The sequence below is a fragment of the Stylophora pistillata genome, chromosome 2 (genome assembly GCF_964205215.1).
Source record: "Stylophora pistillata chromosome 2, jaStyPist1.2, whole genome shotgun sequence".
Lineage (NCBI taxonomy): Eukaryota > Metazoa > Cnidaria > Anthozoa > Scleractinia > Pocilloporidae > Stylophora > Stylophora pistillata.
The window spans coordinates 46,369,811-46,380,203 of NC_142520.1; the positions used below are offsets into that span (position 1 = coordinate 46,369,811).

Sequence of the window (10,393 nt, forward strand, 5' to 3'; positions counted from 1 at the left end):
TACAGATTAAATAAAAATTTAACAAATATTCAAACAGATTTTAAGTCTACTCTTAAAAACAGACAATGATTCGGCGTGAACAATGTATCCTGGCAAGCTATTCCATTTCCCCGCAATGCGAATGAAGAAACAATATTTGTAACAGTTACAAACCGCTCTTTTCAGGTAAAGTTTATAGTCGTGGTTAGCTCTTGTACACTTATTGGCAAACACAAAGAAATCTGGGAAAGAGAGGTGATCAATACCAAAAACTATCTTATAACATTGAACCAGAGATAGAAATTCTCTCCGCTTTTCTAGTGTTTGCCATTTTAGTAACCTACAACGGTGTTCGTAATTCATTTCGGCTCGTTTCTGCCTTAAAGCTAGTCGCGAAGCTCTTCGTTGAACCGTTTCTAGAGCCGTAATATCCTTAACCAAATACGGACTCCAAACAGGAGCCGCATACCCCAGTATGGGCCTGACCAGTAATTTATTTAGCAGCGAAAACACGTACTAGCTATTAGTTCCGATGGACCGCTTTATGATACCTAGTACCATATTTGCCTTGTTTACCATTGCAGATACATGCAAGCCCCAGGACAGGTCAGAAGAGATGGTTACTCCAAGGTCCTTAGTGTTCTAGTATCATCTGCATACATCTTAACAGTAGATGACAAATCTGTTGAGATGTCATTTATGTAGATGATAAACAAAATAGGGCAAAGAATTGTTCCTTGGGGAACCCGGACTTCACTGACGTCCAATCCGAACACTTTCCTCTAATAACAACGCGTTGCATGCTGTTTGTCAAAAAATGTTTAAACCACTGCAGTAAAGGCCCATCTATGCCGTACCTATTCAGCTTAAGCAATAAACGCTCGTATGGTACACTATCAAAAGCTTTGGACATGTCTAGAAAGATAATGTCAGTAGGTTTAGAACAATTTCTAGCTTTAGCCCAGTCATCATAACAAGCTAGTAACTGTAATAGAGTGGATTTACGGCTGAGGTACGCGAATTGATCTGGGTTGAAAAGATTTTGATCAGACCAAAAATCAACGACTCGATTCCTTACCACCTTCTCCGCGATTTTGCATAGAATACACGTTTGTGAAATCTGACGAGAGTTCTCTCTAAGATTCCTATTTCCTTTTTTGTACACCGGTGTAATATTGGCATTTTTCCACATTGTTGGTAGCTGACCCAGCGAAAGAGATGTATTCAAAAGTAACGCTAACGGAGATGATAACACCTGACTACATTCGTTCTGAATCCGTGGCGATATGCCGTCTGGCCCTGGGGATTTATAGATATTTAAATTTTTCAGCATTTTTTTATCCCTTCAGGGGAACAATAAATGCTGCATAATTTCTGGTTAGTAACGTAATCAAAAACTGGAATGTTAGCTTGGTCCTCAACGGTAAATACAGACGAAAAATAATGGCTCATGCTATTTGCAATACTAATATCGTCATTTAGAAACTTATCGTTTACTTTCAAGGATACTAGATCGTTTGATCCTTTTCTCTTGGATTTTACGTAATTCCAAAAAGGCTTCTGGCTAGTGTTCGATTTTAGCTCCTCAGCCAAATTGTCTATATACTGCCCTCGCGCAGAGTTACAGTTCTTTTTTTGCTGATTATTAAACTTACGATAATTGACCCAGTGAGACTCCATAGACGATTTTTTAGCCCTCTTGTAGAGTAGTTTCTTTTTTCGGCAAAGTTTGATAAGGTTGTTGTCAATCCAGGGTGCATTTGTGGATCTTATAACTTCGTGTTTTGGAATACATTCGTCAACAGCCGATAGTAGTAGATCCGAACATGCAGACCAAACAAGCTCGATGTTGTCTTCAAGAAAAGCACAGTGCAAAGGGATGTAATTCAAGAGATTCCGAAGATGTTCCCAATCTGCCTTTCTGAAGGAATAGGCCAATTTCTCCTACCTACGATGCCCGTGAGGGGATCTCGATATTGATATCTTCACGCAAGATAGAGGTTTTCATTGATCAAGTGATTCTTTTCATTGCTCTAATTAAACTGTCCTTCATTCAATGATCAAGATAGAAGATTTACCACACAACACTCGCGTTTATTTAGGTTACCTTCTTATAGGAACGTAGATTTATAACGCGATTGATAAATGCCCTTGCAGTTGTAACGCTATGTAACGCAACACACTAAACAAAACAATGGGCCTTTTCGCTCCACAAAAGGGTCTCAAACACTGTCACTTAAAGTGTTAAAAACATTTGTATCGTAGGGGCGCGTTTGAGCGCGTTTGGTCAGAGCTGTTGAGGAAGGATCAAAGTGGCCATAAAAATCTTTTAAGGGCTTCAAACTACGACGTACAACGAATTTGACCAGCTCGAAAACCGGTCTCAAATTACATGCTAAAATATAGTGCTTGCGTTTGTCCTTGAGAACGATATAATACGTGACAAATACGCACGAAAAATACTTCTAAACGTTCAGAATATATCAAATTATATTTACCTATAGTGAAAGGAAAAAGAAACGACCTAGCTTTTACGGAATATTCAGTCAAACTCTACCCATTTCTACCGCTTTCACCGCCATATTGTAAATAACGCTACCAAAATGCTTTGCAATCGGAGTGCGCACACCGCCTGGCCAGGTATCACACATTTCTTTTACCCCTGGATGAAATTGAAAAGTGATAGAAATACAAATTAATTACTAGAATCTGAATCTATGGTTTCAAGACAAAATATTTGCTCGCAAATAGAATTTTCATGCCTTCTCTCTTTGACCCGAGTTTATTTGACAATCGAGGGGGACTGGATGAGAGAGTGAGTGAGTGAAAACTTTATTTTAGCACGATAAGTAAAATCAGCATTGCTGGTGGGGTCGTGCAAACAATAGCTACGAAAAAATAAAATACTGAAACATATGTACAATTTAGAATTAAGACTTAAAAGCTAAGACCTATCAGAAATATTTGTAGACGGTATCTCTGTTTTTAGTTATGGCTAAAATCGGTTCAAAATTTACTTTATCTGTGTCAAATTTCCGAAGACAGCGTTTAATATCTTTCAAGGTTTTAGCCGTTGTTTCCTTGTTCGCTAAACTATTCCATGCAATTGCTCCTCTATAACTAATGGAGTTCCTGATAAAGTTTGCTTCAGGTATGGGAAGAATAATGTCATCTTTTCTTCTGCGGCCTGATTTCCTTTGTGTAAAAAGTTTTTCGAATTCTGTAACGGTAAAACCCTTCGCACATTTGAAGACAAACTCTGTTAGTCGCACTTTATACATTGTTTCCAGATTGTCCCATCCAGTTCGCGTTAATACATCTTCAGCGCTTGTATCCCATGGCAATCCGTAAACAACTCTCCCAGTCCTTGCATGGAGTTTCTCCATGTTGTTTAAATGCGTTTTGCTGCACGATCCCCACACTATCAAACCGCATGTGACTGATGGCAGTATCACCTTTGTATAGAAGTCTTCAGGGGTCAATGGCCATTACGCTTGACCCCCTCTGAGGGTTTTTACAAGTCACATTAACTCCCTAGCCATGGGATCACCATTCGCCTTGATTACTCGGAGTGAGAAGCTGTTTTTTTACTCCCTCCTCCTCCCTCTGATCCACCCACTTTCTCTTGTTGTATATTTAGTGTTCGCGCGTTTTTCTTCGCCCGTACCTTTACTGGGCCAACACCTTAAGGGAATTCATTCTTGTTCTGTTTGTTTCAATAAAAGCGGCAATGGATCTATTGTCCATAGCCGTATTGCTCCAACTTAAGTTTGCTATTTTTTGGTGCCCAGTAAACAGAGCTCAGGTTTGTTTTCGGAAGAGAGAGAAAGGCATAAAGGTTATAAACTGATTACTGCTACCATAGTTCTAGCTGGTTTGTATGGAAATATTTTGAAAACTGAGGTAAACAACATTGATTATAGTCACTATTTTTATTCTGTATTTGAGCAAATATCTGTATCGCCAAAAAATTGTTACAAAAAGCGAGACAGTTCCACATTATATGTCAGGTTTTGACCCTTCATAACAATGAAGTATAAGAATACTCAAGTGTTATACTTTATCTCTCAACTGACCTGGTCACTTCCGAGGTGAATCGCGACGTTTCGACCGACTACTTCAAGTCTTCTCCAAACAACAAGGTGGAGTGATTATAGGTCACCTTATGAAGAATCGTGTGGACCATTTTAGCTTATATTGGCTCATTTATAAGGAATGTTACCTTCCTCTGCGACATCCGTGTCAGTGTCAAGCACTTTATCCATTTCTTTAGCATCAGAAATGATGTATTTAGAGAAAAGTTACTTTAGTACTCAACTGTTCAATATTGTCTCTATTTAAGCGTTAAAAAATATATTAGTCCTTAACCATTTTTCTAATAGAATTTATCCAGCGATTCCCAAGTTAAAAAAAGATGCTTCAAGAACTTACAAAATGCCTAAACCAGGATCTCTTCACTTGCTACCTGCAACTCAGATTCACCAGCTGTGTGAAAGCAAAGTTATTAATTACAGTGAAGTATAAGCAGAAATACAGTCACTGTTCCTGAGTAGGCTGACAAAACTGCCGTCAAATATTTCAAACTGTGCTTGCTGTTTAGAATTGTTTCCAGTGGAAATTGTGATTGTGACTCATTTGATCAGTGTCTCACAGGGCACCTTTCCAACAATGAATTGACAGTCAATAACTTAGATAATACTTTTCCCAATCAAAACGGTTCAACTGACTGCCAGGTCAGATGACAGCCTATCCCTTTGATAATCATACTTTTATGGAAAAAGAGTAAACTTGAAAAAAAAAAATGCATCAGTAAGCAATACTTTGACATTATTACCCAATACGTAATATGATAATTACATGTATAGAAATGTTCCATGTTTGATTTGCTTTTCTTAAAGTTGGGTTTCCATTAACCATCCTGGGTGGAATATTTGGCAAGAACTGGGGTGGAAGCTTTAATGCCCCACGCAGAACTAAGAACATTTCCAGAAAGATTCCTCCCATACCATGGTAACAATCAGTTATTCTTAATACTTTTGAGTATTCTAATAAGATCATTTCCGTTAGTTTGATAATCCCTAATTATGAATGTCAACCAAAGTGCAATCATCAAGAGCTGGTACCATCATGCTTACCCATATCTGCTCTTTCTTACAGTTTTCACATCAGTTTTCTTTGTCTAACAATTTTTGTAAATTTCTTTTCAATTTTTGGGAGCTCACAGTAACTTTGCTTCAATTATTTTTCTGGTGCAGCATTTTGTAAGACCTCAGTTTACCTTTAGTATTCAACAAAAAATAGTGATATTTCATCCGTACTTTGTGTAATCCTCTTTTACATTTGTTTTGATTTTTGCTCCCTTCATAGATATGGATTATACACTCAGGTAGTAGTGTTTTTGACAAGATATATTATCTGACCTCTGATGTTATGTCATATCTTTAAGGTATCGTAGCACCTTGGTGAGCATGGTTGTAGGAGGTTTTCTGCCATTTAGGCTTGTATATTTTCTTGCTGGTTCACAAATATTTATGTACAATAAGGTTCTGTTAGTAGTAAAACAATGATATATTCAAAATGATGTACCCTTGAATCTGTGCTGGTTTTGGCCTAAAGACCAATGAGCACAATTGTCTTCTAGAAAGAATTGACAATATTCTAAGAGCAGCTGGATTTGATTGGGCAAAAAAAGTCAGTGTACCTTGTAACATACAGTATCACTTCTATGTTTACTTTAGCTTTAGGTTCTTCAGAATTTTCACAAGAATTTCTCTTAGTAACAGGAATTTAATGATAAAAAAAAGTCAAGTAAAAGAAAAATCACATTTAATGCATTTGAATGTGTGAATAACAAATAAAAATCAAAAACCAAGTATCTGTGAGATAAATATTGGATGCAAGCAAATTCTCTACTGCATGCACACATTGAACAAGCTACATGCCCATGAAAGGCAGGTAATTCCCTCATATCCCACACTGGTGAGAGGGACCATCACTGATTCATCGTGAATTACATCATTATTTTGGAATCTTGCTTTGCAATGCAATCCCTGTGGAGCTGTACTACATTTTTGCCACACTGTGGGGACGTGAACAGTACACCTTATATGGAATCCTTTTCATAGTCTTTGTTATCCTTCTGAACGTCACAGCTTGTATCTCCATTGCTCTGACATACTTTCAGCTTTCTAGTGAAGACTACCGCTGGTGGTGGCGTTCACTTATGTGTGGAGGGTGAGGATGATTTTAATGTTGTATAATTTATAAACACTTTTGCAGGTACATGTACTGTTAGTAGTACTTTTTACCAATAGCTCAGAGCTAAAACACAGTGAAAGGTATAATAACAAGCTATGCCACTCCTTTCCCACACACGCACATGCACACGGAAAGGCACACGCGCGCACCCACACGATCACACCCACACACGCACACCACATCCACACCAACATCCACCCATTATCCCTAGTAAGACTACATGTACTCAGAGGTTTTTATGTTTAACATGACATGCACTGCTTACAGAGATTAAAATAAAGGGAAAAGGGTTTGGGAAGCATAAGTCTCAGCGGTTAGTATGTGAATGAAAACATTTAGGGGCACAAGATATAGCAGGCATAGAAACTATCAGATTCCACACTCTATTTTTTCAAGAATTCTTTAAAAACAACCCATATAAGTTCTATGTGTATATTGGTGACTTGTGTTGCTCTGAAACGTATCAACAGATACATGTATTTAATTTCAAGTGTTTTTATTTTATGTTTAGTAGTAAACATTTTGTTATGTGTTTTTTTTTTCAGTTATTAATTTAAAATGTCTCCATGAATCAGACTATTATTTAGCTTCCTTTATTTGTCTGTTTCAGGTCCACATCTATTTTTGTGTATGGTTATGCTATGTTTTACTATGACAAGGGATCCAACACGTCTGGAATGCTTCAGTCAGTACAGTTTCTCGGATATACACTGCTGACATGCTATGTGTTCTTCCTGATGCTCAGCACAGTGGCTTTCTATGCCTCCTTAAAGCTTATAGGATACATTTATGTCAACCTGAAAATGGACTAACTTAGATCAAACCAAGGATGGAGAGTTGGGAAAATTTTTACACTGCCCAATACACAAGTTGTTTGAAATATAAGTATAATTTATCTTAACTTTATTGGATAAGTGCACCAAAGTGTTAATAGGTCATTCTTAATCTTTGAAGCATGCAGCACTTCTCTTACAGCTATTCAACGTTGTGAGGTGTAGATTAACCTTTTGGCTCCAATAGTCTGGGAGAAAACTCTCCCCTGGCTGTACCCACCCGGTTCACTCGGAGGAAATAGGCTCAGCCGGGAGAAAGAAATTGTCCTTGCTGGGCTCAGCCCAATTCAAAATACATTTTTAGCATTCTCGATGTGAAACATTCCCAGTTGTCATTTCGGTGGTACTGTTACCATGTCAACAAGAGCTGATCGTCCTCAGGAGATCGCATATCCTTTGTCCAGCATTTGATCGTGACCATAGTTAATCTAGATCCTAGTTAATGGTGACTATAGTCAATCGTGACTAAAGTATCATTCCAATTGTTTTATCATGGCTTCATCAAGGAAAATAAATCTGTTAACTGATGTGCAAAGATCCATTTTGTCTCGGTATTTTGACCAAGGCATCACTCGAAAGGGTCAAGCCCACAACGATCTCATTGAACAGGCCAGTGCAGAGGCTAAACTGGCTAAGGATGCTGTAAAGGTAAGACCTGCGTTGATTAAAGTGCATTTATAGACTCCATATATATTAATATTAGATAGTAGCGTAAATATGAAATGTTGCTCAGATCCTTTTCTGTGATCTCGCTGGTAAGGCGTGTGTTTCGGACCCTTTTACTGGTGGTTGCCGCGAATGTTACGCACCGTAGTGAAATCTTCCATGCGCTTTTAGTATTAAATAAATTAGTTATACACTTTTGAATTCAATAAAAACCAATTCGATTTACTATTAGTTCTTTATTTGTTATTGAATACTTAGAATTGGATTAGAAGCGAACGAAAGAAGAGAAAAGCAGCGGCAAGTTCGACTTCAAGTGATCAAGATACCGCACCGTCAGCAAAAAGCGTAAAAAGCATCCCCTACATACGAGCTCCCCACGTCATACAATAACTTTTGTAAGGAGCTGTTCAACAAAGGTAAAAGTTTATGAAATATTCTTCTACGCCACATATAACTTGATCGAGTAGGGTTTTTGTCGTTCTCTAGTAATTGGATAACAGTTTAGAGCTAAACGAAAGAGTAATTAAACTAAACCCTCATGCACACTTTGTATTTAAATTCTAGATAAGTGTCGAAACCTTTCTATGGTAGAAAGAAATTTGTTTGTTGCCAAAGAGTGGGCGAAATTCACTGAAGAAGAAAAATAATATATATAAGAGTTCGCAGAATATAGCGGGCGAGTTGAATCCCGAAGATATTGAAAGAACCGTCCAAAAGATATGAGATCAAATAATTAAGCTGGTGAGTCATATTATATTGATTTTCAATTCCTCGATGTTTGAGGAGGAATTGAAAATCAATTCACATTGATTCCGTTGATTTATTTCAATCAGTTCTCAAAATACTTCAACAACACGTGTCGGGGCAAATGTGAAAAGATAAACCTTCAAATCCCCACATCAATAGATCCTGTAAGTAATTGAGCATATAAATTGTGCATAAAAAACTAACAAAGATAAAAAAAATCCATATGAATATGGTAAAAAAAAAAGTTTGAAGGATAATTAGCTGGAGAAGAGGAAGAAAGAAGGAAAAAGAATAAAAGTAGTCGCAAAATTAAATCCGTAATCCTTGAGTTGTTAAATTCTTTCCTGTCAGCTTAAATAAGCTTCTTGTTAACTCCATCATTATTTCATAATGCTGAAAATATATTGGCCCGTTCATTTGAAGCTGTTGAACTGTCTCTTATAGGTAAACATTCTTGATGGATATGTCTGTTGCACTGCGGTACTACAAAAAGATCCTAATTGACAGTTGTTTGGTTTTGGATCCCCTGCAGTTCAAGGCTTTTTGTTAAGGGATCCTGAGTTGATGTTTAAATTCAAAAGCCATTTTTGTGGTAAGCTTTTCACTAATTTTTCGCAGTGTATTTCTGCACTATTGTTTGAGTTATGCCAAATCTAACACCTCCATGTAGGTCACATGTAATAAAGTTTCATGAGTAAAGTGTAAGATGCCGGGGGTTGTCCCATATACTGACTTCCGGAATATGGGAATGATCTGCTGAACAGGGTATGGTTTTTCAAGCTTAAGCTTTGTGTCATAAATAGGATATGCTTTTGAACTCCATTTCCAACTTTGTCTACACTTCCTGTCAAGTAATTCAGGGTATTCATATACCATTACAATGCTAAATAACCAACTATCCTCAATGATAGTGACCCCCACCCAAGAATTAAACTTTTCCTGAGCTGATAGGTTCTTATTAAAAAATCTTTTTATTTGTCACAAGGGTAATGGTATCGGGATTCTGTAGAACACCCATATTCCCTAAACCAGTTGGAATACCCCCTCTGAATAGTCAGTAACATCTGAAATATGTTTATTTACAGGTGCAGACAACAAAGATGTTACATATAAAGACATAACAGCATTATTCAACCAAAAATACAGTAAGATTGCAATGATTATTGTATGCATGCATTTGTGTGATTCTATGCACGTTTCGTGATTACAACTTTTCGGATTCCAGCACACACCTCTTCATTAATACTTATTAGTTAATTCTCTGGGAGTGTGTAATCCCATATATTGGATATCATAGCCAATATTTGAGAGTACACACTCCCAGATAATTAACTAATAAATACTAACGAAGAGATGTGTGCTGGAATCCAAAAAGTTGTAATGGTTTTAAGCTCCGTGTCAATAACAGGGTATTGACTATTCAATTTCACTTCCAATTTTTTTTTGTCACATTCAGAGTATAGCTTTTTATTAAAAACTGGATGATTGGATAATGCCATTCAAGAATTGTTATTGGCTTGGCCATTATGCTATACGAGCCAATATGCCATAATCTAATATCTGTACATTGTAACATCTGGTTTCTTTTTACAAAATAAAGTCGAGAAGATTTGTCTAATCTCTTGGAGGCATTTTTTTTTAATAAAACAATTATTCCACTCGCGCTAGTTGGATATGAGATGATTATAGCCAACGAGGCGCGTAGCGCCACTACTCCGGCTACTGAAGAACCCGGAGAAAAACCTATCGGAGCAGAGTAGAGAACCAGGAAACTCAATCCACTTATATTACATTTCGAAACTCACTTTCCATTTTTCCAAAACATGAGAATGGTTCCTCGCACTGTGTAAAATATTAGTACATTCAAGGCAGAAGCACTGCTAGGGGCCACCATATTGGCATCGCAATGT

The 10,393-nt window shown here is 37.3% G+C and overlaps 1 pseudogene across 1 annotated transcript; it reads left to right on the plus strand.

Annotated features, from left to right (window-relative positions):
• The first annotated feature begins 3,709 nt into the window (after positions 1-3,709).
• LOC111345372 (transmembrane 9 superfamily member 1 pseudogene) lies at positions 3,710-7,049 on the plus strand (annotated as a pseudogene). Its single transcript, XR_015996834.1, has 3 exons — positions 3,710-3,784; positions 5,966-6,213; positions 6,848-7,049. The product of XR_015996834.1 is annotated as a transmembrane 9 superfamily member 1 pseudogene (transcript).
• Positions 7,050-10,393: the final 3,344 nt, after the last annotated feature.